The sequence below is a fragment of the Loxodonta africana genome, chromosome 26 (genome assembly GCF_030014295.1).
Source record: "Loxodonta africana isolate mLoxAfr1 chromosome 26, mLoxAfr1.hap2, whole genome shotgun sequence".
In the NCBI taxonomy this organism is placed as follows: domain Eukaryota; kingdom Metazoa; phylum Chordata; class Mammalia; order Proboscidea; family Elephantidae; genus Loxodonta; species Loxodonta africana.
Window position 1 is genome coordinate 41,663,781 of NC_087367.1, and position 26,004 is coordinate 41,689,784.

Genomic DNA, 26,004 nt, shown 5'->3' on the forward strand with positions numbered 1-26,004 from the left:
TACTCACTTATCTATGCCAAGAAGTTTGTAAGACAGTTAGCTGGCCGACCAACTAGAAGAGATCCTGATTTGTGCCCATTGCAAGGAAAAGTGATCCAACAGAATGGGGAAATTATTGAAGAATGTAATTAATATCACACACAAATAAAGTCTGCTGGAGATCATTCAAAAGCGGTTGCAGTAGTACATCGACAGGGAACTGCCAGAAATTCAAGCCAGAATCAGAAGAGGATGTGGAAGAAGGGGTATCATTTCGGACGCAGGTGGATGTTGGTTGAAAGCAGAGAATACCAGAAGAGTGTTTTATTGGCTGTGCTAAGGCAGGTGACTGTGTGGGTCATAAGAAATTATGGATAACATTGTGAAGAATGGGAAATGCAGAACACTTAATTGTGCTCATGTGGAACCTATACATAGACCAAGAGGCAGTCGTTCCAGCAGGGCAATGGGATACTGCATGGTTTAAAATCAAGAAAGGTGTACCTCAGGATTACATCTTTACACCATACTTGTTCAGTCTGCTGAGTAAATAATCAGAGAAGCTGGACTATATGAAGAAAAATACTGCATCAGCATTAGTGTATGACTTGTGAGCAACATACGATATGAAGATAATGTAACCTTGCTTGCTGAAAGCGAAAAAGATTTGAAGCGGTTAATGATGAAGATCAAAGACTTCAGCCTTCAGTATGGATTATACCTCAACATAAAGAAAACAAAAATTTTCAGAACTGACCAGTAAGTAACCTCATGATACATGGAGAAAAGACTGAAGTTGTCAAGGATTTCATTTTACTTGGATCCACTATCAACACCCATAGAAACAGAAGTCAAGAAATCAAAGGACACATTGCATTGGGCAGATCTGCTACAAAGGATCTCTTCGAAGTGTTAAAAAGGAAAGATGTCACTTTAAGGATTAAGGTGTGCCTGACCCATGGAGGGTCACTGTAAGTCGGAATCAACTCGATGGCACTGGGTTTAGTTTTTTTGGTTTTGACCCATGCAGAAGGATATTGGGCTTGGTGGAGTAAAGGGTCAGTGAAAAAAAGGAAGACCCTCAATGAGATGCATTGGCACAGTGACTTTACCAGTGGGCTCAGACATAGCAACTATCGTGAGGATGGTGCAGGACCGGACAGTGTTTCATTCTGTTGTACATAGGGTCGCTATGAGTTGGAGCCGATTCAGCAGCACCTAACAACAGTAACAACAAAAACAGTGTGAAGCCCTGGTGGCAGAGTGGTTAAGAGCTGGGCTGCTAACCAAAAGGTGGGCAGTTTGAATCCACCAGTCACTCCTTGGAAACCCTATGGGGCAGTTCTGCTCTGTCCTATACGGTCGTTATGAGTTGGAATTGACTTGATGACAACGAGATTGTTTTTTGTTTTTATTTTAGTATTCCATGATCTTTATAGTTTTGGTTTTATATTTAGGCCTTTGATCCATTTTGAATTAGCTTTTGTGAATGGCGTGAGGTATGGGTCCTGTTTCATTTTTTTACAGATTAACCTCCAGTTTTACCACCACGATTTGTTAGACTGCCTTTGCTCTTTTAATGGCCTTTGGCCTTTGTCAAAGATTAGATGAATTGATTTGCATTCAGATTCTGTTTTCTGTTCCATTGGTCAGTGTGTCCGTCATTGTACTAGTAGCAGGCTGCTTTGACTACCGATGCTGTATGGTAGGTTCTCAGGTCAGGTAGTGTGGGGCCTCCTCCTTTCTTCTTCAATGATTCTTTATTGTCCGGGGCCTCTTTTCTTTCCGTGTAAAGTAGGTGCTGACTTTTAAGATTCTTTGTTTAGTAATTTTCTTAAAAGGATTGAATGTGTTTGGGCATTTTCCGGCATATAAAACATCGTTGTTTTTATGATGGTTTCTTTTTTCCTAGCAAGGATTCATTGAAAATCTGTTCATTGCACAGTAAAGCCTCGTAGAACTTTATGGGACATACAAATAGTTTTAAGTGCGATTTGATCATAATACATTAGAGTAGTTGTCACAGTCTCAGTTTTTAGGAGATATTGATCACACTGGTTGAAGTTGAGGGTACCCGCATAACACTAATGCCCAGCTTTTGTACGTGAATTACTAAGAGAAGTTTTGAACCCATGGGGGAAAATGGGTAGGGCATCTAGTAAGATATCTCACTTCTTTCTCCCTTCATGTCATTGGAACCTTTAATGAGTTGTATTTTTGTGTCAATTCCAACTCATAGTGACCCTGTAGGACAGATTAGAACTGCCCTATAGGGTTTCCAAGGCTGTAATCTTTATGGAGGAATCCTGATGGCCCAGTGGCTAAGCACTAGGCTACTAAGTGAGAGGTTGGTGGTTTGAATCCTCTGGCTACTCGGTGGTAGAAAGATGCGGCAGCCTGCTTTCATAAAGATTTATAGCCTTGGAAATCCTTAGGGACAGTTCTGCTGTCCTACAGGGTTACTATGAGTCAAAGTCCACTCAATGACAATTAGTTTCTTTTTTGGGGAATGTTTATGGAAACAGATTACCATGCCTTTCTCTTAAGGAACATGTGGTGGACTCTACCTATAGACCTTTTGGTTAGCATCGTTTAGCACGTAACCACTGTGCCACCAGGGCACCTCACCCTGCATGTAGCTTCCCTAAATGCCAATATCTTATTTATCCACAGTACAATGATAAAAACCAGAAAGTTAGCTGATACAGTACTATTAACCATCCCATTGCCGTTGAATGGATTCAGACTCATACTGATCCTGTGTATAGACCTTATTCCAGTTTCATCAGTTGCTCCACAAATGTCCTTTTTCTAGTCCAGATTCAATCTAGGATCACATAGGTTATGGATTGTCTTGTGTCCCCCAGAAATGTTGTACCACTTTGGCTAGACCATGATTCCCGGTATTGTGTGATTTTCCACATTTTGTCATCTGATGTGATTTTCCTATGTGTTGTAAATTCTGCCTCTGTGATGTTAATGAGGTGAGATTCGTGGCAGTTACCTTAATGGGGCAGGATTCAATCTACGAGATTAGTCTGTGTTTTAAGTCTTTTTTTTTTTTTTAAATTGTGTTTTAAGTGGAAGTTTACAGCTCAAGTTAGTTTCTTATACGAAAATTTATACACACTGTTATGTGACCCTGGTTGCTTTTTCTATAATGTGACAGCGCACACCCTGGATTTCCTGTGTCCAGTTAATCAGCTCCTGCCCCATTCTACCATCTCATCTCGCCTCTGGACAGGAGCTGCCCATTTAGTCTCATCTGTATCTACCTGAACTAAGAAGCACATGCTTCATGAGTACCGTTTTATGTCTTATAGGCCAGTCTAATCTTTGCCTGAAGAGTTGGCCTTGGGAATGGTTTTAGTTCTGGGTTAACAGAGAGTCCAGGTGCCATGTATTCCGGGGATCCTCTGCTGTCAGACCATTAAGTCTGGTCTTTCTCCTAGAATTTGAGTTCTGCACCCCACTTTTCTCCTCCCTCAAGTACTCTGTGTTTTGTTCCCTGTCGGGGTGGTCATTAGTGGTAGCTGGGCACCATCTAGTTCCTCCAGTCTCGGGCTGATGGAGTCTATGGTTTAAGTGGCCCTTTCTGTCTCTTGGGCTCCTATTTTTCTTGTGTCCTTGGTGTTATTCATTCTCCTTTGTTCCAAGTGGGTTGAGACCAATTGATGCATCTTAGATGGCTGCTTGCTAGCTTTTAAGACCCCAGACACCACTCACTAAAGTGGAATACAGAAACGTTTTCTTAATAAACTTCATTATGCCAATTGACCTAGATGTCCCCAAAAACCATGGTCTCCAGACCCTTGACCCTGCTGCTGTGTCCTTCGAAGTGTGTGGTTATATTCAGGGAACTTCTTAGCTTTTGGTTTAGTTCAGTTTTGCTGACTTCCCCTGTATTGTGTGTTGTCCTTTCCTTCAACTAAGCTAATTCTTCTCTACTGTCCAATTAGTGAGTACCCCTTTCCCTCTCTCCCTACCTGCATAACGATCAAACACTGGTTTCTTCTGTGTTTAAAACTTCTCTTGAGTTCTTGTAATTGTGGTCTCATACAGTATTTCTCATTTTGCGACTGACTAATTTCACCCAGCATTCCTTCCAGATTCATCCATGTTATAACATATTTCAGGGATTCATTGTTGTTCCTTATCATTGTGTAGCATTCCACTTTGTGAATATACCATAATTTGTTTATCCATTGGTCCATTGATGGGCACCTACGTTGTTTCCATCGTTTCGGTATTATGAATGAACATTGGTGTGCATGTATCTATATGAGTCATGGCTTCTATTTCTCTAGGATATATTCCAAGGAGTGGAATTGCTGGATCATATGGTATTTCTATTTCTACATTTTAAGGAAGCACCAAACCGATTTCCAAAGTGGTTGTACCATTTTCCGTCCCTCCAGGAGTGTATGTGTTCCAGTTTCTCCACAACCTCTCCGACATTTATTATTTTGTGATTTTTGGATTAATGTCAGCCATGTTGGAGTGAGATGGAATCTCATCGTAGTTTTGATTTGCATTTCTCTAATGGCTAATGATTGTGAGCATTTGCTCATGTAGCTGTAAGCTACCTGAATGTCTTCTTTGGTGAAGTGCCTGTTCATATCTCTTGCCCATTTTTTAATTGTGTTGTTTTTTTGTTGTTGAGGTTTTGCAGTATCTTGTAGATTTTAGAGATTAGACCCTGATTGGATATGTCATAGCTTAGATTTTTTTTCCTAGTCTGTAGGTTGTCTTTTTACTCTTTTGGTGAAGTCATTTGATCAAAGTGTTTGATTTTTAGGAGCTCCCGGTTATCTAGTTTCTCTTCTGGTGTTTGCACATTGTTATGTTTCATATGCTGTTTATGCCATGTATTAGGGCTCCTAGCATTGTTCCTGTTTTTTCTTCCATTATCTTTATTGTTTTAGGCTTTATATTTAGGTCTTTGATCCATTTTTAGGTAGTTTTTGTACACGGTGTGAGGTATGGGTCTTGTTTCATTTTTTTGCAGATGGACATCCAGTTATGCCAGCACCATTTGTTGAAGAGACCATCTTTTTCCTATTTAATGGAATTTGCGCCTTTGTCAAATATCAGCCACCCATAGATGGATAAATTTACATCTGGATTCTTACATCTTTTCCATTGATCTGTGTTTCTGTTGCTGTACCAGTACCAGGTTGTTCTGACTATCATGACAGTATAATAGAGTCTATAATCAGGTAGCGTGAGACCTCCCACTTTGTTCTTCTTCATTAATGCTTTACTTATCTGGGGCCTCTGCCTTTTCCATATGAAGTTGGTGATGTGTTTCTCCATCTCATTAAAAAATGCCATTGGAATTTGGATGAGAATTGCATTGTATCTATAGATCACTGGATAGAATTGACGTTTTCACAGTGTTGAGTCTCCCTATCGATGAGCAAGGTACATTTCCCCACTTACTTAGGTCTCTTGGTTTCTTACAGTACTGTCTTGTAGTTTTCTTTGTATAGGTCTTTTACGTCTCTGGTTAGATTTGATTGTAAGTATTTTATCTTCTTGGGAACTGTTGTAAATGGTATTGATTTGGTGATTTCCTCTTGGACGTTCTCTTTGTTGGCGTAGAGGAATCCAACTGTTTTTTTATGTTTTTCTTGTATCCTTATACTTTGCTGAAATCTATTGGCTCTAGTAGTTTTTTTGTGCATTCTTTGGGATTTTCCGTGTATAAGATCATATCGTCTGCAAATAGGGATATTTTTATTTCTTCCTTACCAATTTGGAGCCCTTTATTTCTTTTTTGTAGGCTAATTGTTCTGGCTAAGACCTCCAGCACAGTGTTGAATGAGAGTGGTGATAAAAGGCATCCTTGTCTGCTTCCGATTCTCAAGGGAGATGATTTTAGACTCTCTCAGTTTAGGATGATGTTGGTCGTTGGCTTTGCATAAATGCCCTTTATTATGTTGAGGAATTTTCCTTCTGTTCTTATTTTGCTGAGCGTTTTTATCAGGAACTGATGTTGGACCTTGTCAAATGCCTTCTCTGCATCAGGTCATGTGGTTCTTGTTTTTTTTTTCTTTATGTGATGGATTACATTGATTGTTTTTCTAATGTTGGAACTCCTCTGCCTACATGGTGTATATCCCACTTTATGGTGAATTCTTTTTTTGGTATGTTGTTGAATTCTATTGGCTAGAATTTTGTTGAGGATTTTTACATCTAAGTTCATGAGGGATATTGGTCTGGATTTTTTTTTTTCCCTTATGTCTTTACCTGGTTTTGGTATCAGGGCTATGCTGGCTTCATAGAATGAGTTTGGGAATACTCTGTTCTTTTCTTTACTCTGAAATACCTTCAGTAGTAATGAAGTTAACTCTTCTCTGAAAGTTTGGTAGAATTCTCCAGTGAAGCTGTCAGGGCCAGGGCTTTTTTTGTTGTTGTTGTTGTTGGGAGTTTTTTAATCACCTTTTCAGCCTGTTCTTTTGTTATGGATTTATTTAGTTGTTCTACCTCTGTTTGTGTTAGTTTAGGAAGGGATCGTGTTTCTTGAAATTTTTCCATTTCTTCTAGGTTTTCAAATTTGTTCGAGTACACTTTTTCATAGTATTTTGTTGCAATTCTTTTAATTTCAGGTGGGTCTGTTGTGATATCGCCCATCTCATTTCTTATTCAGTTTATTTGCTTCCTCTTGTGTTTTCTTTTGTCTCCTTGGCCAGTGATTTATTGATTTTGTTGATCTTTTCAACAAACCAGCTTTTGGTCTTGTTAGCTCTATGTTTCATTTAATTCTGCTCCAATTTTTTATTATTTTGTGTCTTCTGGTGCCCAGGGGCTTCTTTTCCTGCTGTCTTTCTATTTGTTTGAGTTTGTAAGTTTAATGTTTTGATTTTGGCCCTTTCTTCTTTTTGGATGTGTGCATTTGTTGCTGTAAATTAACCTCTGAACACTGCTTTTGCTGTGTCCCAAATGGCCTGGTAGGATGTGTTTTCATTCTCATTTGATTCTGTGAATTTCTTTATTCTGTCTTTAAGTTCTCCTATAACCCAGCAGCTTTTGAGCAAGGTATTGTTCTGTCTTCATGTTTTATAATATTTTTTTCCTTTTCTATTATTGGTTTCTACTTTTATGGTTTTATTGTCAGAAAACATGCTTTGTGAAGTTTCAATGCTTTGGATTCTATTAAGGCTTCCTTTTTGGCCTAATATCTGATGTATTTTGTAGAGTGTTCCATGTGTGTTGAAAAAGAAAGTATACTTGGCTGCTGTTGGGTGAAGTGTTCTATGTATGTTCGAGATCAAGTTGGTTGATTATGGCATTTAGATCTTCCATTTGTTTATTGAGCTTCTCTGGATGTTCTGTCCTTCAGTGAAAGTGGTGTCTTCTAGTATAATTATGGAACTGTCTATTTCTCTTTTCAGTGCTTCTAGTTTGTTGTATGTATTTTGGAGCCCTGTCATTGGGTGCGTAAATATTTATTATGGTTATGCACTCCTGGTGTACGGACCCTTTTTTAATCATTATATAGTGTCTTTCCTTATCCTCTGTGGCGGATTTTACTTTAAAGGCTATTTTGTCAGAGATTAGTATTGCCACTCCTCTTTTTTCATTGTTGTTTGCTTGATATGTATTTTTTTCATCCTTTGAGTTTTTGTTTGTGTCCTTAAGTCTAAAGTGTGTCTCTTGTATGCCCCATTTAGACAGATCGTGTTTTTTTTTTTTTTTTTATCTACTCTGCCACTTATTGTCTCTTTATTAGTGCATTCAGTCCTTTTATATTTAGTATAATTTTTGATAGGTATGAATTTAGTGCTGTCATTTTGATGTATTTTTTTGTTGTTGCTGACACTTTCTTTGTTCTGCTTAATTTTCTGTGCTGAGTTTTCTGTCTGTATTTTATTTTCATTCGTGTGGATTTTGTATTTGCTGAGTCTTTGTATTTCTTGTTTTTTATTTTTATGTGTAGGATTGTTGGTTTCCTTTGTGGTTACCTAAATATTTGCTCCTATTTTTCTAAGCTTAAATCAATTGTTAATTTCTTTGTATTGCCTTGACTTCCTCTCCATACAAAAGATGTCTGTCTACATTATTTGTCCCTATTTTTTTGTTTTGACGTTGTCATTTTTTGCATATTGACATCTGTGTTTCTGTATTTTCAGAGTTTCAGCTTTGATTTATTTGTGACTTCCCTGTCTGGGTTGATAACCTGGTAGTTCTGTCCTGTGTTCTTGTCTTGGGTTGTTATCTGATGTTATTTATTTTCTGGGAGAACTCCTTTTAGTATTTCATGTAATTTTGGTTTGGTTTTTGCAAACTCCCTAAACTTCTTTTTGTCTGGAAATACCCTGATTTCGCCATTATATTTGAGAGACAGTTTTGGTGGGCATACAATTCTTGGCTGGCAATTTTTTTCCTTCAAGGCTTTATATATGTCATCCAATTGTTTTTTGCTAGTATGATTTTGACCGAGTTGTCCGAGCTTTGTCTTATTAACTCTCCTTTGTAGATGACTTTTCATTTATCCCTAACCGCTCTTTATCTTTTGTTTTGGCAAGTTTGATTATAATATGTCTTGGTGACTTTCATTTGGGATCTACCTTGTGTGGGGTTTGATGAACTTCTTGGACAGATATCACTCATCTTTCACTATATCAGGGAAGACTTCTGCCAACAAATCTTCAACAGTTGTGTTCTGTATTTTCTGTTATTTCCCCCTGTTTTGGTACTCCAGTCACTCATAGGTTGTTTCTTTTGATAGAGTCCCACATAATTCTTAGGGTTTTTTCATTTTCTTAAACTGTATTATCTGATTTTTCGTCATATAAGTTGGTGTCAGGTGTTTTATCTTCAGTCACAGTAATTCTGACTTACATTGCCTCAGTTCTGCTCGTATGACTGTTTTGGGTTGTCTAATACTGAAATTTCAATCTTTTGTATTCTTGCAGCCTGTTAAATTATCTCGTAATGTTGGTTCTCTCTTTAATTTTTTTTGGTAATTTTGGTTTGGTTTTTACAAATTCCCTTAACTTCTGTTTATCTGGAAATGCCCTAATTTCAACTTCATATTTTAGAGACAGTTTTGCCAGATATATAATTCTTCGCTGGAAACTTTTTTGCTCCAAGGCTTTATGTATGCCATCCCATTGCGTTCTTGCCTGCATGGTTTCTGGTGGGTAGTCAGAGTTTAGTCTTATTGACTCTCCTTTGCAGATGACTATTTGTTTATCCCTACCTGCTCTTAAAATTGTCTCTTTATTTCTGGTTTAGGCAAGTTTGATTATAATATATCTTGATGACTTTCTTTACAGATCTACCCTGTGTGAGGTTTGATTAGCTTCTTGGATAGATACCTTCTCATCTTTCATGGTATCAAGGAGGTTTTCTGCCAGCATATCTTCAACAATTTTCTCTGCAGTTTCTGTTATCCTACCCCCTGACCTGGTAGTCCAGTGACTTGTAGGTTATTCTTCTTGATAGTGTCCCACATAATTTTTAGGGTTTCTTCATCTTTTAATTCTTTTATCTGATTTTTCCTTAAATTGGCGTTAAGTGCTTTTTCTTCAGTCTCACTAGTTCTGACTTCTGTTGCCTCAGTTCTGCTCCTATGACTTTGTGTTGAGTTGTCTAATTTTGAGATTTTATTGTTAATCTTTTGGATTTCTATATATTGTCTCTTTGTGGTTTCTAGCAGCCTGTTAGATTTGTCATTTTGGTCTTATATAGCTTTCCTGAATTCCTCTATTGCTTTGTCTCTGAGTTCCTTGGCCTGGTCTGAGTTTTGACTGATCTCCTTCATGATCTCTTTAAGAGCTCTGTATATTGATCTTTTGAATTCCAACCTCCGATAATTCCAAGATCTTGTCTTCTTCTGGGAAGTTTCCTGCCTCTTTGTTTTGGTCAATTCCTAGAGCCATCTTGATATGCCTCTTTATGTGACCTGATAATGACTGTTGTGTCTGAGCCGTCAATAATTTATTATTATTATTTAGTGTATGCTTGCTTACTGTATCCTAGGTTTTTGTTTTGATATGCCCAAATAGGCTGGGTGTGTGGGTGATATTGGTTTTTGGCGTCTTTGGAGCTCTCATGGCCTGTCATCAGGTGTTTAGAGCTGCTACTGGATGTGTGAGCCCAAGAGTCCATTTACTTTTCTTTTGTGGATTCAGCTCAAGTGTCCAGGCTCTAGGTCACTGAGTGTGTGATACAAGCTCTTACCTATAGATGTAGACGGGCAGGGCTACGTGGGGGTGATTGAAGCAGGCACAGGTATCTGGGTGCAGTAGGGGTTATGTGCTGGTAAGGTAGGGGGCTGATGGCTGCCCCTCAGTGTCCAGGTGGAAGGTGTGTCCCTGTCCCCTGGAGCACATAGGTGGGTGGGTTTTACAGCTGGGCTTTAGGCACCCAGTTCTGTTGGCTATAAGGACTTGGGTGCACCATTCATTCTTGGGCTCCTGTCACAGGTGGCTAGGTGGAATGAGTGAAGCCCCAGTCCTGAGGCCCCTGATGTGGTTTTTTGTTAGGACCCTCCTTAATGGCCAGGGGTGTGTCAAATGTCATGAATCTGGCACTTCTACTTGGCTGTTGCTGTTGCAAATAGACTTCGGGTACATACCATGTTGTTCCTTGCTAATAAGGGCCTATGCTGTTGAATCAGCCCCCACAGGTCTAGGCATGGATAAGAGATGTTTGAAGTCTGTGGACTCCTTATGCCTGTGCCTAGGCAAAGGGGCATTGCCTGGTCTTTCTTGCCTTAGGGGACATTGCCAAGAGACTGGTTTGAGCTTGGTTAGTCCTGAGCACCTGGCTTAAAGGAGTTGGTGGTTTCTCTACATTGTTTGCATTTTCCCTAAAGCTACAAGACTGGTCTGGGTGCAATAGTTCCTTTTTTCCAGCCTAGGGGGCTTGGCAGTTATTGAATACTACTGGACTGATATCAGAGGAGACTGGGAGGGGAAGGGCAAGGGCAAGGGGAAAAGAGGCACTTCTCCACTAGGAAAGCCTCGGGGGCAGGGGGGTGTTATTTTGGTCCCATGTGGTAAGTTAGATGCTTACACATAACTTTCACAGATCCAGCACCACTTTCTCCTGGCTTCAGAGGTTTGTGCAGACACTCTGCCACCCTTTATCTCCTGTTGTGGTAACACCCAGAGCGCTACTGCTTTCCTCAGCCTGCGTGTACCATCCCGCTGAACGCCACCTAGCTCAAATCTGGCACTTCTTCAATGCTTCTGAACTGTCTGTCTCTTCCCTTGCCCCTCAGTCTGACTCTTCAGCTTTGCCTTTGATGTTCAGGGCTCCTAGATTGTCATATATAATCGATTTACTTGTTTTTTTGGGGGGTGTTTATTATAAGAGGGACCATCGGGAACGTCTGACTGTTCCACTATCTTGGCCCCACCTCTGCGGGTTCTTACAAAGCATATGGGAACGTATAAGTTCTTGTAGTTTTGATAGACATCTGTCGGTTTTCTATTTACAAGTATTCTTTCTTCTATTTAGTGCAGGATAATTTAGTATAAAACTTGAAACCCGTTACCATTGAATTGATTCCCACACATAGCTACCCTTTAGTACTGAGTAAAACTGCTCCGTAGTGTTTTCAAGGAGCAGCTGGTAGATTTGAACTGCGAGCCTTTTGATTAGCAACTGAGCTCTTAACCAGTGGACCACCAGGGCTCCAATTGCCTATAAAGGAACGTAATTTCCTTGAGTTTCTTTTTCACTTGTTAGCTAATTTAAAGGCTGATGACATTTCTAATGCTCTTTAAATTTAAAGCAGCCTTATCAATAACTTTATTTTTTGACCAATTAATTATGTGTTTTAATATGGTTATCAGGTAATTTTGGAGGGCTTGAAAGCTTCTTAATTGTTTCACTTAAAAATATGATGGTAATGAATATCCATCTAAATGCTTTCTTCAGTTTTAATTGAGTTGGATTAATAAGGATTAATAATAGAGATTCGAATGAATGTCTTGATGTCCTGCCACAAATCTGTACATTAAGTCCTTATGGTTCTTGAACTTCCATTGTTTGTTTCCACCCTCCTCTGATGTTTATCTAGCCTTCGATGTCAGATTCTTTTTTTTCACTTGTCTCCAATTCTCATTTACAATTTTCCTCCTGTGTGTTAGATTTGGTATTTTGCTTCCAACTGTTGATTCTGATTTCTCATCAAGGATCTTGTCTGTCCCACTGATGCTTTTAGATTTTTCTACCTTTTTCAGACTGCATCTACCCTAGTTGGAGTTCCGAAACTCAGCTCATAACCTTGGCCAGATGATGGTATTCTTCTTCAAGAAAGGAACCAGGGGTTGAGCTTGCCACATTAATGGACTTCCTTTTGTGGCTACAACATTTTATGATTTCCCAGAGACGATAAATTTCTATTAATTTAAATGGCTCTGAAAATGCTAACTGAAAGGTTGGAGGTATGAACCCACCCAGTGGCTCTGTGGGAGAAAGGTCTGGTGTTCTGCTTCCATAAAGATTGCGGCTAAGAAAACTAGAGGGCAGTTCTATCTACTCTGTCACAGTGGGTTGCTGTGAGTCGAAATTGACTTGATGGCACCTAACAACAACAACAGCAATGTAACTAGTTACAAATTATAATGAGAAAAAGACCCTACGCACAATAGCATTAAAAACAAATTTCCTAAGGAATTAGCCTTTTATCCCCCTCCCCCCTTATTAATACTACCTTACTGGTTGTTAGCTGCCAGTACATCAGCCTCTGACTCCTGAGTACCCTATGTACAACAGATTGACACGCTGCCCATGACTGGTTATGGATAGGACAGTGGTGATCCATAGGGTTTTCATTGACTGATTTTTGGAAGTAGATTGCCAGGCCTTTCTTCCTAGTCTGTGTTAGTCTGGAAGCTCCATTGAAATCTGTTCAGCATCATAGCAGTACGAAAGCCTCCACTGACTGACAGGTGGTAGCAGTGTATACATGATGTGTATTGATTGGGAATTGAAGCTGTGTCTCCCTCATGGAATGTGAAATCGTACCACTGAACCACCATTGCCCCCAAATATTACCTAATAGTTGAATGGTATATCTTCAGTTTTACACTTGCTAATTATTGCTCTTTTCTGGGTAATAGTTACTAGACTTCAAAACGTTGGCAGTTTGAACCCACCCAGTGGCTCTGTAGGAGAAAGACCTGGCAATCTGCTCCCATAAAGATTACAGCCAGGACAACCCTGTGGAGAAGTTCTGCTCTGTCACATGGGATCACTATGAACTGGAATTGACTCGATGGCAACTAACAGCAACAGATACTAGACTGTTCCGTGGGATCCAAAAGATAAGGCATTTTCCCCTAAAGAATCATACGGTCTGCTAGAGAGCTAGAAATACAAGTAAATCGCTAAAAATATGTGACAAGAAGTGCTGTAAGAGTGATATATACAAGAAAAAAAAATTAATGTATGAAAGCTTGTAGGTGTGAGACTGAACCCTGCCTGGATTTCAAGGTTAGAGCTCTTCAGTTTGTCCCAGTGAGAGTGGGGGATGAGGGATGAGGCAGTATGTTCAAATATACAGAAATAGGATAGAGCTGATTTTCTTAGAGAAAACAGTAAGTACTTTGGAATTGTTAAAGAGTAGTATAATGGAGAGTAGTAGTGAGAGTTAAGGTTGTAGGAGAGCATTAAGGTTGATGATGCCATGTATTGGGTGCTGGAGTATAAGAATGTAAAGTCATGAGAGCCCTAACAGTACAGGAAAAATTTGGCTAGAGTGTTTATACTTGCTTGTAGGTAACAAGATGAGGAGGCAGCCTTTTGGGAAAGAGATTGGTTGTGTTTATTCATGGAATTGAATTTTCCACCATTACTGTGTAAAGATTTGGGAGAGGTGATTGGTCAATAAAGAAAAAACTGAAAGTTCTATGAATGTAAGAGAGTCTTTTGGCTTGTCATCTTCCTTTAGTCTGGAGACATTTATCTGGTTGTTGGATTGTATATGTGTATAAGCCCCCTCACTTGAGGGAGCTTTCTCAAACTTAAGTCTCCGCCATTCTTATGTACACTACTCCCCATCCTGCCTTCTAACCTCTGTGTCACACCCTAGCCCCAATCTTTGAGAATCGCTGCCCTATTGAGCCACCAGTTAACCATTAAAACCTGTTGCCGTCGAATCGATTCAGACTCATAGTGACCCAATAGGACAGAGTAGAACTGTCCTATAGAGTTTCCAAGGGATGCTGGTGTATTCGAACTGCTGACCTTTTGATTAGCAGGTATAGTGCTTAACCAGTACTCCACCGGGGTTTCCACCAATTAACTAGTAGTGCTCAAAGTAGAACTGTGCTCCATAGAGTTTTCAGCGGCTGATTTTTCAAAAAAGTAGATTATTAGGCCTGTCTTCTGTGGTGCTACTGGGTTTACTTGAACCTCCAACCTTTTGTTTAGCAAGTGAGCTAATTGTTTGGACCCCTCAGGGACCTCATGAGCCACATTTACTGGGAATGCATCCCTCAACATGGTTGTTATAAAGAAAACTTTGTTAACTCTGGGATTTCTCCTAATTTTTAATTTTGTGTTCTCTTCTATAAATATAAATAAATAAATTTTATTTCCAGAAATATTTACTGAGTAACTACTAGGTATCTAGGTATCAGGCAGTGGGAACATAGCAATGAACAAAAAGGATAAAAAAATACCTGCCCTGATGGAGTTTATGTTCCGTTATGCTTTTTACCTATTCTGTCCTCTTGTAGCTAGGAGTTAACATTCATTAAATAGTTTCAAGCACTCTTCCAGTTACACTGTGGGTATTGTATAATTTTCGAAACAACCATGTGAAATATGGCGTTTCTTTTATTATTCCGGTTTGACAAATGAGAACACCAAGGTATTGTTATTAGTTACAGAGCTAGATAGAACATAGTATACCTGGGATAAGGGCCCAGGTTTTAAGGTTTATAGTATCAAGATATGCTAAGGATAGCCTTCCTTAATAATATATGGAGAAAAAGGGCAGAATAATGATCCAGTCTGCTGTTATCAATGGATTTTATCTCCAACTCATCGAGCACATAATTCTATTTGGACTTAAAGTATCCTTCTGTCTCTCTAATGTTTGAGATTTTCTAAATTAATATGTCCAAAAGATTATGTAACTACTTCCCTCTTTCTTGTATCTTAATGGTGCCTATTTCCTGTTCAGGCCATATTTTAGTGTGCATTGCTATGTAACTTAGAGGCCTAATTCTATTTTGATATTCATTGCATTAACTAAAAGAGCAAGAAAATCTGTCTCATAGGTTAAATTTTACTGCAAAGAAAGATGGGAACATGTTTTCTTAATTGAATGCTTTGCTTACTAAATCATGTGGCACCCACTCTGTGTGTGTGTGTGTGTGTGTGTGTGTACTGCTAATAGGCGGTTTAAGACAGTTCAGGTAAAATGTTAGGAATTGTAAAAGAGAGGCCTGAATTACTGAGACGGTATCATATAAATCTTTACCTAGTATAGATGGTATATAGAACAAAATGTACAGATACTTAAGACAAAGTTGGATGTGCATAAGAGACCTAGAGGGGTGAGTAGAGAATACTAATGTATAAAGTACAATATATATATTAAAAAAATTTTTTTTATTGTGCTTTAAGTGAAAGTTTACAAATCAAGTCAGTCTCTCGCACAAAAACTTACGTACACCTTGCTGCATTCTCCCAGTTGCTCTTCCCTCAATGAGACAGCCCTTTCCCTCCCTCCACTCTCTTTTCCTGTCCATTTCGCCAGCTTCTAACCCCCTCTACCCTCTCATCTCACCTCCAGACAGAAGATGCCAACATAGTCTCAGGTGTCCCACTTGATCAAAGAAGCTCACTCCTCACTGGCATCCCTCTCCATCCCATTGTCCAGTCCAACCCCTGTCTGAAGAGTCGGCTTTGGGAATGGTTCCTGTCCTGGGCCAACAGAAGGTCTGGGGGCCATGACCACTGGGGTCCTTCTAGTCTCAGTCAGACCATTAAGTCTGGTCTTTTTACGAGAATTTGGGGTCTGCATTCTACTGCTCTCCTGTTCCCTCAGGGGTTCTCTGTTTTGCTCCTTGTCAGGGCAGTCATCGGCTGTACCCGGGCACCGTCTAGTTCCTCTGGTCTCAGGCTGATGTAGTCTCTGGTTTATGTGACCCTTTCTGTCTATTGGGATTGTAATTACCTTGTGTCCTTAAGTCTCCTTTGATCCAGGTGGGTTGAGACCAATTGATGCATTTTAGATGGCCGCTTGCTAGTGTTTGAGACCACAGATGCCACTCTCCAAAGTGGGATGCAAAATGTTTTCTTAATAGATTTTATTATGCCAATTGGCTTAGATGTCCCTTGAAACCATGATCCCCAAACCCCCGCCGCTGACCTTCGAAGCATTCAGTTTATTCAGGAAACTGCTTTTGATTTAGTCCAATTGTGCTGACTTAGCCTGTATTGTGTGTTGTGTTTCTCATCACCAAAAGTAGTTCTTTCTATATCTCGAGTTCTTATAATAGTGGTATTATACAATATTTGTCCTTTTGCAACTGACTAATTTCACTCAGCATAATGCCTTCCAGATTCCTCCATGGCATGAAATGTTTCACAGAGTGATCACTGTTCTTTATCGATGCATAGTACTCCATTGTGTGAATGTACCATAATTTATCCATTCATCCATTGATGGGCACCTTGGCTGCTTCCATATTTTTCCTATTGTAAACAGTGCTGCAGTGAACATGGGTGTGCATATATTTGTTCATGTAAAGGCTCTTATTTCTCTAGGATATATTCCAAGGAGTGAGATTGCTGGATCCTATGGTAGATCTATTTCTAGTTTTTTAAGGAAGCGCCAAAACGATTTCCAAAGTGGTTGTACCATTTGACATTCCCGTCAGTAGTGTATAAGTGTTCCAGTCTCTCCATGACCTCTCCAACACTTATTATTTTGTGTTTTTTGGATTAATGCCAGCCTTGTTGGAGTGAGATGAAATCTCATTGTAGTTTTGATCTGCATTTCTCTACTGGCTAATGATCGTGAACATTTCCTCATATATCTGTTAGCTACCTGAATGTCTTCTTTAGTGAAGTGTCTGTTCATATCTTTTGCCCATTTTTTAATTGGGTTATTTGTCTTTTTGCAGTTGAGTTTTTGCAGTATCGTGTAGATTTTAGAGATCAAATGCTGATCAGAAATGTCCTAGCTAAAAACTTTTTCCCAGTCTGTAAGTAATGTTTTCACTCTTTTGGTGAAGCCTTTGGATGAGCACAGGTGTTTCATTTTTGGGAGCTCCCAGCTCTCTAGTTTTTCTTCTGCATTGTTAGTAATGTTTTATATACTGTTTTTGTCAGGTATTAGGGCTCCGAGCGTTGTCCCTATTTTTTCTTCCATGATCTTTATCTGTTTAGATTTTGTGTTTAGGTCTTTGATCTGTTTTGAGCTCGTTTTTGTGCATGGTGTGAGGTATTCGTCTTGTTTCATTTTTTTGCAGATGGATACCCAGTTGTGCTAGCACCATTTGTTAAAAAGACTGTCTTGTCCCTATTAACTCCTTTGGGGCCTTTGTCAAATATCAACTGCTCATATGTGGAGGGATTCTTAATTCTGTTCCATTGGTCTGTGTATCTGTTGTTGCAGCAGTACCAGGCTGTTTTCATGTTAAGTCTTCCTATCCATGAGCAAGGTATATTTTTCCACTTATGTAGGTCTCTTCTGGTTTCTTGCAGAAGTGTTTTGTAGTTTTCTTTGTATGTCTTTTACATCTCTGGTGAGATTTATTCCTAAGTATTTTATCTTCTTGGGGGCTACTGTAAATGGGGTATTGATTTGGTGGTTTCCTCTTCAATGTTGTTTTTGTTGGTGTAGAGGAATCCAACTGATTTTTGTTCGTTTCTCTTGTATCTGATACTCTGCTGAACTTCCTGTTAGTTTCAGTAGTTTTCTTGAGGATTCCTTGGGGTTTTCTGACTGTAAGATAATATCATCTGCAAATAGAGATACTTTTACTTCTACCTTGCCGGTCTGGATGCTCTTTATTTCTTTATCTAGCTTAATTGTTGTGGCTCGGACCTCTAGCACAATGTTGAATAAGAGTCGTGGTAAAGAGTATCCTTGTCTGGTTTCGGATCTCCAGGGAAGTGCTTTCAGACTCTCTCCATTTAGGATGATGTTGGCTGTTGGCTTTGTATCAATGCCCTTTATTATGTTGAGGAATTTTCCTTCTATTTCTGTTTTGCTGAGAGTTTTTATCATGAGTGCTGTTGAACTTTGTCAAATGCCTTTTCTGCGAGAATTGATGAAATCAGGTGATTCCTGTATTTTGTTTTATTTATGTGGTGGATAACGTTCATTGTTCTTGTAATGTTGAGCCGCCCCTGCATACCTGGTATGAATCCCACTTAGTCATGGCGTATTATTTTTTTGATATGTTGCTGAATTCTATTGGCTAGAATTTTGTTGAGGATTTTTGTGTCTAAGTTCATGAGGGATTGTAAGTTTGTAATATTCTTTTTTTGTGGTGTCTTTACCTGGTTTTGGTATCAAGGATATGCTGGCTTCATAGAATGAGTTTGGTAGTGGTAACTTCAGTAGTGGTGTTAACTTTTCTCTGAAATTTTGATAGAACTCTGCAGTGAAGCCATCCAGGCCAGGGCATTTTTTTTTTTTTTTTTTTTTTTTGCTGGGAGTTTTTTGATTACCTTTTCTCTCTCTTCTTTTATTATGAGTCTATACAGTTGTTCTACCTCTGTTTGTGTTAGTTTAGGTAGGTAGCGTGTTACTAGGAATTCATCCATTTCTTCTAGGTTTTCAAATTTGTTAGAGTACAATTTTTCATAGTAATCTAATATGATTCTTTTAATTTCATTTGGGTCCATTGTAATATTGCCCATCTCCTTTCTTATTTGGGTTATTTGCTTCCTGTTCTTTTTTTTCTTTCAGCGTGGCCAATGCTTTATCAATTTTGTTGATTTTTTTAAAGAACCAGCTTTTGCTCTTGTTAATTCTTTCAATTTTTTTTTCTGTTCTCTAATATTTAATATTTGTTTTCTTCTGGTGCCTGAGGGTTTCCTTTGTTGCTCTCTATTTGTTCAAGTTGTAGGGATAATTCTTTGATTTTAGCCCTTTTTTCTTTTTGTATGTGTGCTTTTATTAATATAAATTGACCTCTGAGCACTGCTTTCGCTGTGTCCCAGCGGTTCTAATTGGAAGTATTTTTATTCTAGTTGGATTCTATGAATTTCTTTATTCCCTCATTAATGTCTTCTTATAATCCAGTCTTCTTGAGCAGGGTATTGTTCAGTTTCCAAGTGTTTGATTTTTTTCCTCCGGCTTTTTCTGTTACTGATTTCCACTGTTATGGCCTTATGGTCAGAGAAGATGCTTTGTAATATTTCAGTGTTTTGGATTCTGCTCAGGCTTGCTTTATAACCTAATATGTGATCTATTCTAGAGAGCATTCTATGTGTACTAGAAAAGAGAGTATACTTGGCTGCTTTTGGGTGAAGTGTTCTGTATATGTCTATGAGGTCACGTTGGTTTATTGTGACATTTAGATCTTCTGTCTTTATTGAGCTTCTTTCTGCGTGTCCTGTCCTTAACTGAAAGTCGTTCGTTAAAGTCTCCTACTATTATTGTGGAGCTGTCTATCTCACTTTTCAATGCTGTAGAGTTTGTGTTACGTATCTTGCAGCCCTGTCATTTGTGTATAAATATTTAATATTGTTACATTTTCTTGGTATGTTGTCTCTTTAATCATTGTATAAGGTCTTTCCTTATCCTTTATGATATATTTAAAGTCTGTTTTGTTAGAAATTAATATTGCTACTCCTGCTCTTTTTTGATTGCTGTTTGCTCGATATAATTTTTTCCATTCTATTAGTTTTAGTTTGTTTTTGTCTCTAAGTCTAAGGTGTGTCTCTTGTAGGCAGCATGTAGGTGGATCATGTTTTTTAATCCATTCTTCCACTGTCTGTCTCCTTATTGGTCCATTTGGCATTTACATTCAGCATAATTATGGATGGGTATGAATTTAGAGCTGTTATTTTGATCTCTTTTTTTGTGTGTTGTTGACAGTTTCTTTTTCCACTTTATTTTATATGCCGAGTAGATTATCTTTATTTATTTTCCTTTCCTCATATTCGTTGTTCATTTTGTTTCTTCAGAGTCTCTTTTTTTCTTGTATTTTATTTTGATGTGTAGGATAGTTTGTCTACTTTGTGGTTACCTTATTATTCTCCACTGTTTTTCTAAATTGAAACCTAAATTTATTTCGTTGTATCACCTTGTCATCCTCTCCATATGGAAAACGTATGACTAAATTTCTTAGTCCGTCTTTATTGTTTTAATGTTCTCTTCTTTTATATAATAACGTTGCCATTTCCCTGTTTTGAGTATTTTTTTTATGTCAATTTATTTTTTTTGGTTTCTGTGTCTGGGTTGAGTTCTGATTGCTCTGCCCAGTGTTTTAGTCTTGGGTTGATACCTGATATTATTGATTTTCTAATCAAAGAACTCCCTTTAGTATATCTTGTAGTTTTGGTTTGGTTTTTATGAATTCCCTAAATTCCTGTTTATCTGGAAATGTCATAATTTCACCTTCATATTTGAGAAGCAGTTGTTCTGGATGTATGATTCTTTGCTGACAGTTTTTTTCCTTCAGTTTTTTGTGTAAGTCATCCCATTGCCTTCTTGCCTGCATGGTTTCTGTCGAGTAGTCTGAGCTTATTTTTATGGACTCTCCTTTGTAGGTGACTTTTTATTACTAGCTGCTCTTAAAATTTTTTATCTTTGTTTTGGCACAAGTTTGATTATAATATATCTTGATGACTTTCTTTTAAACCTTATGTGTGGTTCTATGAGCATCTTGGATAATTGCCTTCTCATCTTTCACGGTATCAGGGACGTTTTCTGTCAACAAATCTTCAATAGTTCTCTCTGTATTTTCTGTTATCCCTTCGTGTTCTGGTATTCCAATCACGTGTAGGTTATTTCTTTTGATAGAGTTCCACATGATTCTTAAGTTTTCTTCATTTTTTTAAATTCTTTTTATCTGATTTTCCTTTGAATATATATATTGGTGCCAAGTGCTTTATCTTCAAGTTCAGAAATCCTGCCTTCCACTTGCTCAATTCTGCTCCTCTGACTTTCTACTGAGCTGTCCAGTTCCGTAATTTTTTTGTTAATTTTACGAATTTCTCATTGCTCTGTGTCTTTGTATTTTTCCCACTTATTAAATTTTTCATTATGCTCCTGAATCATGTTTTTAATGTCTTCAATTGCTTTATCTGTGTGTTCCTTGGCTTGTTCTGCGTATTGTCTCGTTTCCTTTCTGATGTCTTGAAGTTTTCTGTATATTAATCTTTTCTGTTCTGCCTCTGGTAATTCCAGGAGTGCACTTTGATCTAAAAGATCCTGTGATTCTTTGTTTTGAGAGCTTTTTGAGGAGATCATGGTCTGTTTCTTTAAGTGACTAAATATTGACTGTTGTCTCCAAACCATCTATAAGTTGTCATATTAGTTCGTTTTATGTTTCCTTACTTTGTCCTAGCTTCTTGCTGTGTTTTGTTTTGATACGCCCAAATGAGTTGCTTGAGTGAGCTAGGTTGATTATTTTCACCTTTGGAGCTCTGACATCCTGTCTCCAGATGGCTAGAGGTGTTACCAGATATATTAGTCCAGTAGTCCATTCACTTTTCTTGCATGAATTCAGTTCATTTGTCCAGGTAGCTGGTCATCAAGTGTGTGGTACAGGCTCTGTCCTACAGTCTTAGAGGGGCAGGGGTGATTGTTGTAGGCACCAATATCTGGTTGCAGCAGGGCATCAACGCTCTGAACTAGGCAGGGTGCTGAGAATCGTCCACCACTTGTCTCTGAGGAAAGTGTGTCCCTGTTCCCTAGAGCATACAGGTGGGTGGATTCTGCAGATGGACCATGGGCACCCAATGTTTTTGGTCATAAGGACTGGGAGGTAGCAGTTATCCGTGGACCGCTCTTCTGGGTGGCTGGGTGAGCTGAGTATAGCCTCTAGTCCTTAGGCCCCTTATGTGGGTAGGTGTGGACTGTGTTTAACAGGGAAAGCAATGTCAAACATCAAACACCCACCTCTCCGCCGCAGTGCTGAAATGGTTGGAGTCTGCCAACAAGGGCCTATTTTACTGAAATAGGCCCACACATCCTTGCAGAGGGGAAAGGTACTCAAAGTCCATGGACCAGTTATTCCTGCACAGTAGCCACTTCTGTCCTGAGCTCCCCTGCTTAGTGGGGCTGGCAAATTATCTCTTCCCTGAATTGCAAATTTATTTCTTCTCCACGGTCAGGATGATGGCTCTAGGTGCTCAACAGGCCTATCTGAGACCCAGGGAAATCAACTGCTGATGCCAGCTTGGGAGCTGGGGCGCCTTGGTGGGGGGGGGTGTGGTAAAATATATGCAAACCACTTAGTTTTGCTGAGAGTGCCGTCCTTCTCTGATTCTGGAGGTGTGAATAGGCTGTGTGGTTGGCTGCTTCTCCCTGAGGAAACTGTGGCGAAACGGTAGCACCAGTTCACCGATGCTGCTCCTGGGAACGGGGCTTGAGGGTTCCTCGTGATTTAGGTCCCATAACTCCTGTCCGCTTCTGAACCGTCTCTTCGTTCCCCTGCCCCTCATTTCGTTTTCTAGGCTTGCCTTTGATGATCAAGGCTCCTAGCTTGTTATCGATATACTTGTTTCTCTTGTTTTTTTTCGGGTCTCTGTTGTAAGAGGATTCGCCGGAACCGTCTGTCTTGATTCCACCTCACAATATATACTCTTATCGAAACCAAAAAACTCAAAACCTGTTGCTGTCGGGTTGATTCCAACTCACAATGACCCTATAGGTAGAATAGAACTGCCCCCGTAGAGTTTCCAAGAAGCAGCTGGTGGATTGTAACTGCCAGCCTTTTGTTTAGCAGCTATAGTGCTTAACCACTGCACCACCAGGTTTTCCATAGTGTTTCCATACTGCTATAAAGATATCTTTAAAGGAGTAAAATAGACAAGCATTGATGTCGGGGCAGATTATCCAATGGGCAATGTAAACACGGTGGTTACCTTGCTTACTAGATCATGTTTTGTGAGAAATTTTGTATTTTTTCACCACATCAAAGATTCTGCTTCCAGGTATGGCTGGCATCTGTCCCTCTTCCCAACCTCATAGCACCTCGCTACAGAATCAAAGCCTCTTTTCAAATTTACAGTCCCTGACCTGAGTGGATGACCTAATAAGCACTAGCTTACTTGTGTTTGTTTACTAATCTGTAGTGAATGTTTTCGCATGGGTTTCACCAGAAGTGCATATGAAATTGATCTCCACAGATGATCTGGTAAAGAAGATCAGAGTGGTGTTTACCTTATCTATTGGATAATCCCCCCCCAGATTGAGGTGCTGAAAATCTTGCAAGTATCTTGAAACCATTTTTAAATACCTTGGCTGATGATTCAAAAGTCTTGCAGTGGATTTTATTTTCAAAGCAACATCAGAAGCTAGAGTGGGGAGGGTAAGCTGTTGACCTCTCCCTCTTAAAGTTATACTGGCTTAAAACTAAAACTGTACTAATTGAAATTAATTTAAATATGTATTAAGCTTATATTTATATTAAAGTACTGCATCATACCCTCATGGAGTGAGTATAAATTGGTATAGTATTTTCAGAGGGCAATTGGGCAGTAAAAAATTGCATAAGTGTTTAGTACTAGAAAGGTGACATTGCGGTTGTATCCTTTCACCATACTTATTTAGTCTGTATGCTCGGCAGATAATCTAAGAAGCTGTACTATATCAAGAAGGACGCAGCACCAGGATTGGAGGAAGAGTCATTAATAGGCTGCACTATGTAGATGACACCACCTTGCTTGCTGAAAGGGAAGAGGACTTGAAGCTCTTATTGATGACAGTCAAAGACTACACCTGCAGTATGGTTGCACCTCAACATAAAACAAAAATCCTTACAACTGGATGAATAAGCAACCTTATAATAAACAGAAAAAATTGAAGTTGTCAAGGATTTGATTTTACTTGGATCCAATCAATGCCCACGGAAGTATCAGTCAAGAAATCAAACAATGTATTTCACTGGGCAAAGCTGCTACAAAAGACCTCTTTAAAGAATTAAGAAAAAAAAAAAAAGTTAAAGTGCTAAAAAAAATTGAGGACTAAGGTGCACCTGACCCCAACCATGGTCAACAACAACTAGGAATCTGTCTATGAGAATGTTCATACAGTTAAGCAAGGGTATGTGACAGCATTGCTTACATTGTTCTTGTTAGGTGATGTCGAGTCCCGATGCATTGCATATTGCAGTAGAAAATTGGGGACAGGCTAAATTTCCACAGAGGAATGGTTTAAGTATATTTACTTAAACCATTATTTAAATAACACAAATGTTATGAAATAATAATTATAAAAAATGAGGTTCTCATGGATTGAATTATGTCCCCCCAAAATATCTGTTAGCTTGGCTGGGTCATGATTCCCAGTATTGTGTGATTGTCTACCATTTTGTCATCTGATATGATTTCCCTATGTTTTGTAAATCCTATCACTATGATGTTAATGAGATAGATTAGCGGCAGTTATATTGGTGAGATCTATAGGATTAGATAGTGCCTTCATGGATTGAATTTTATCCTCTAAAAATGTCTTTCAACTTGGCGCCAGCCTCTTTTGAGATTTAAAAGAGAGAAGGGATCAGAGAGACATGGGGACCTCATACTACCAAGAAAGCAGCACCGGCAACAGAGTTCATTCTTTGGGCCTGAGGTTCCTGCGCCGAGTTGCTCCCAGACCAAGGGAAGACCGATGATAAGGACCTTCCTCCAGAGCCGACAGAGAGAGAAAGTCTTCCCTTGGAACCGGCGCCCGGAATTCAGACTTCTAGCCTACTGGACTGTGAGAGAATTAACTTCTTTTTGTTAAAGCCATCCACTTGCAGTATTTCTGTTGTAGCTGCACTAAATGGCTAGGACAGTGTCTTAAGTCAGTCTCTTTTGAAATATAAAAGAGAGAAGTGAGCAGAGAGCCATGGAAGCCTCATTCCACCAAGAAAGAAGCCCTGGGAGCTGAGGGCTTCCTTTGGACTCGGGGCCCTTGTGCCTAAGAAGCTTCTCTACCAGGAGAAGATTGATGAAGATTCCTCCAGAGCCAACAGAGAGAAAGCCTTCCCCTGGAACTGATGCCGTGAATTTGGACTTGTAGCTTATTAGACTGTGAGAGAATAAATTTGCCGTTGTTAAAGCCACCCACTTGGGGTATTTCTGTTATAGCAGCACTAGATGACTAAGACAGAGGTCAAATGTCCACAACACATTTCTGAGTGAAAAAAGAACAAATAACATATAAATATGAAAAACATTTCATTTTTCTGTTCCTCACATTCTTCTTCTTGTTAAGTGCCACCGAGTTCATTCTGAATTAAGCTTTCCTACGTACAACAGAATGAAACACCGCCTGGTCCTGCTGCATTCTCAGAATCATCGTTGCAGCCATTGTGTCAGGTCTTGTCGTTGAGGGTCTTCCTCTTTTTCGCTGACCCTACTTTAATCAAGCATGATATCCGTCTCTAGAGACTGGTCGCTCGTCCTAATAACGTGTCCAAAGTACGTGACACAAAGTCTTACCATCTTCACTTCCAAGGAAGATTCTGGCTGTGTTTCTTCCAAGACAGACTTGTTTGTTTTTCTGGCAGTCCATGGCATATTCAGTATTCATTGCCAACACCATGATTCAAAGGTGTCAGTTTTTCCTGCCTTCCTTATTCATTGTCCAGTCTTCACATGTGTATGTGACGACTGAAAAGAACATGGCTTGGGTCAGGCACACCTTAATCCTCACAGTGACATCTTTGGTTTTTTACACTTCAGAGAGGTATGTTGCAGCCAGTTTGCCCAGTGCAGTATGTTGTTTGATTTTCTGAGTGCTGCTTCCATGGGCATTGACTGTAGATCCAAGTAAAATGAAATCCTTGACAACTTCAATCTTTTCTGTTTGTCATGAGAATACCAGAGACGTGTTTACCTGTGTTTTATTGACTATGTAGAGGCATTGGA

At 39.2% G+C, this 26,004-nt stretch overlaps 1 protein-coding gene across 5 annotated transcripts in view; it reads left to right on the plus strand.

Annotated features, from left to right (window-relative positions):
- The window catches only part of STAG1 (STAG1 cohesin complex component), a 519,923-nt gene that overhangs the window by 116,524 nt on the left and 377,395 nt on the right, over positions 1-26,004 (plus strand). Inside the window, exon 2 of one of the 5 annotated variants that reach the window (XM_064277282.1) lies at positions 23,715-24,190. The exons of the other annotated variants lie outside the window; for them this stretch is intronic. The gene's annotated coding sequence lies outside the window, so the exon portion shown is untranslated. The remainder of the gene's footprint in view (positions 1-23,714; positions 24,191-26,004) is intronic. 5 annotated transcript variants of the gene reach the window in all.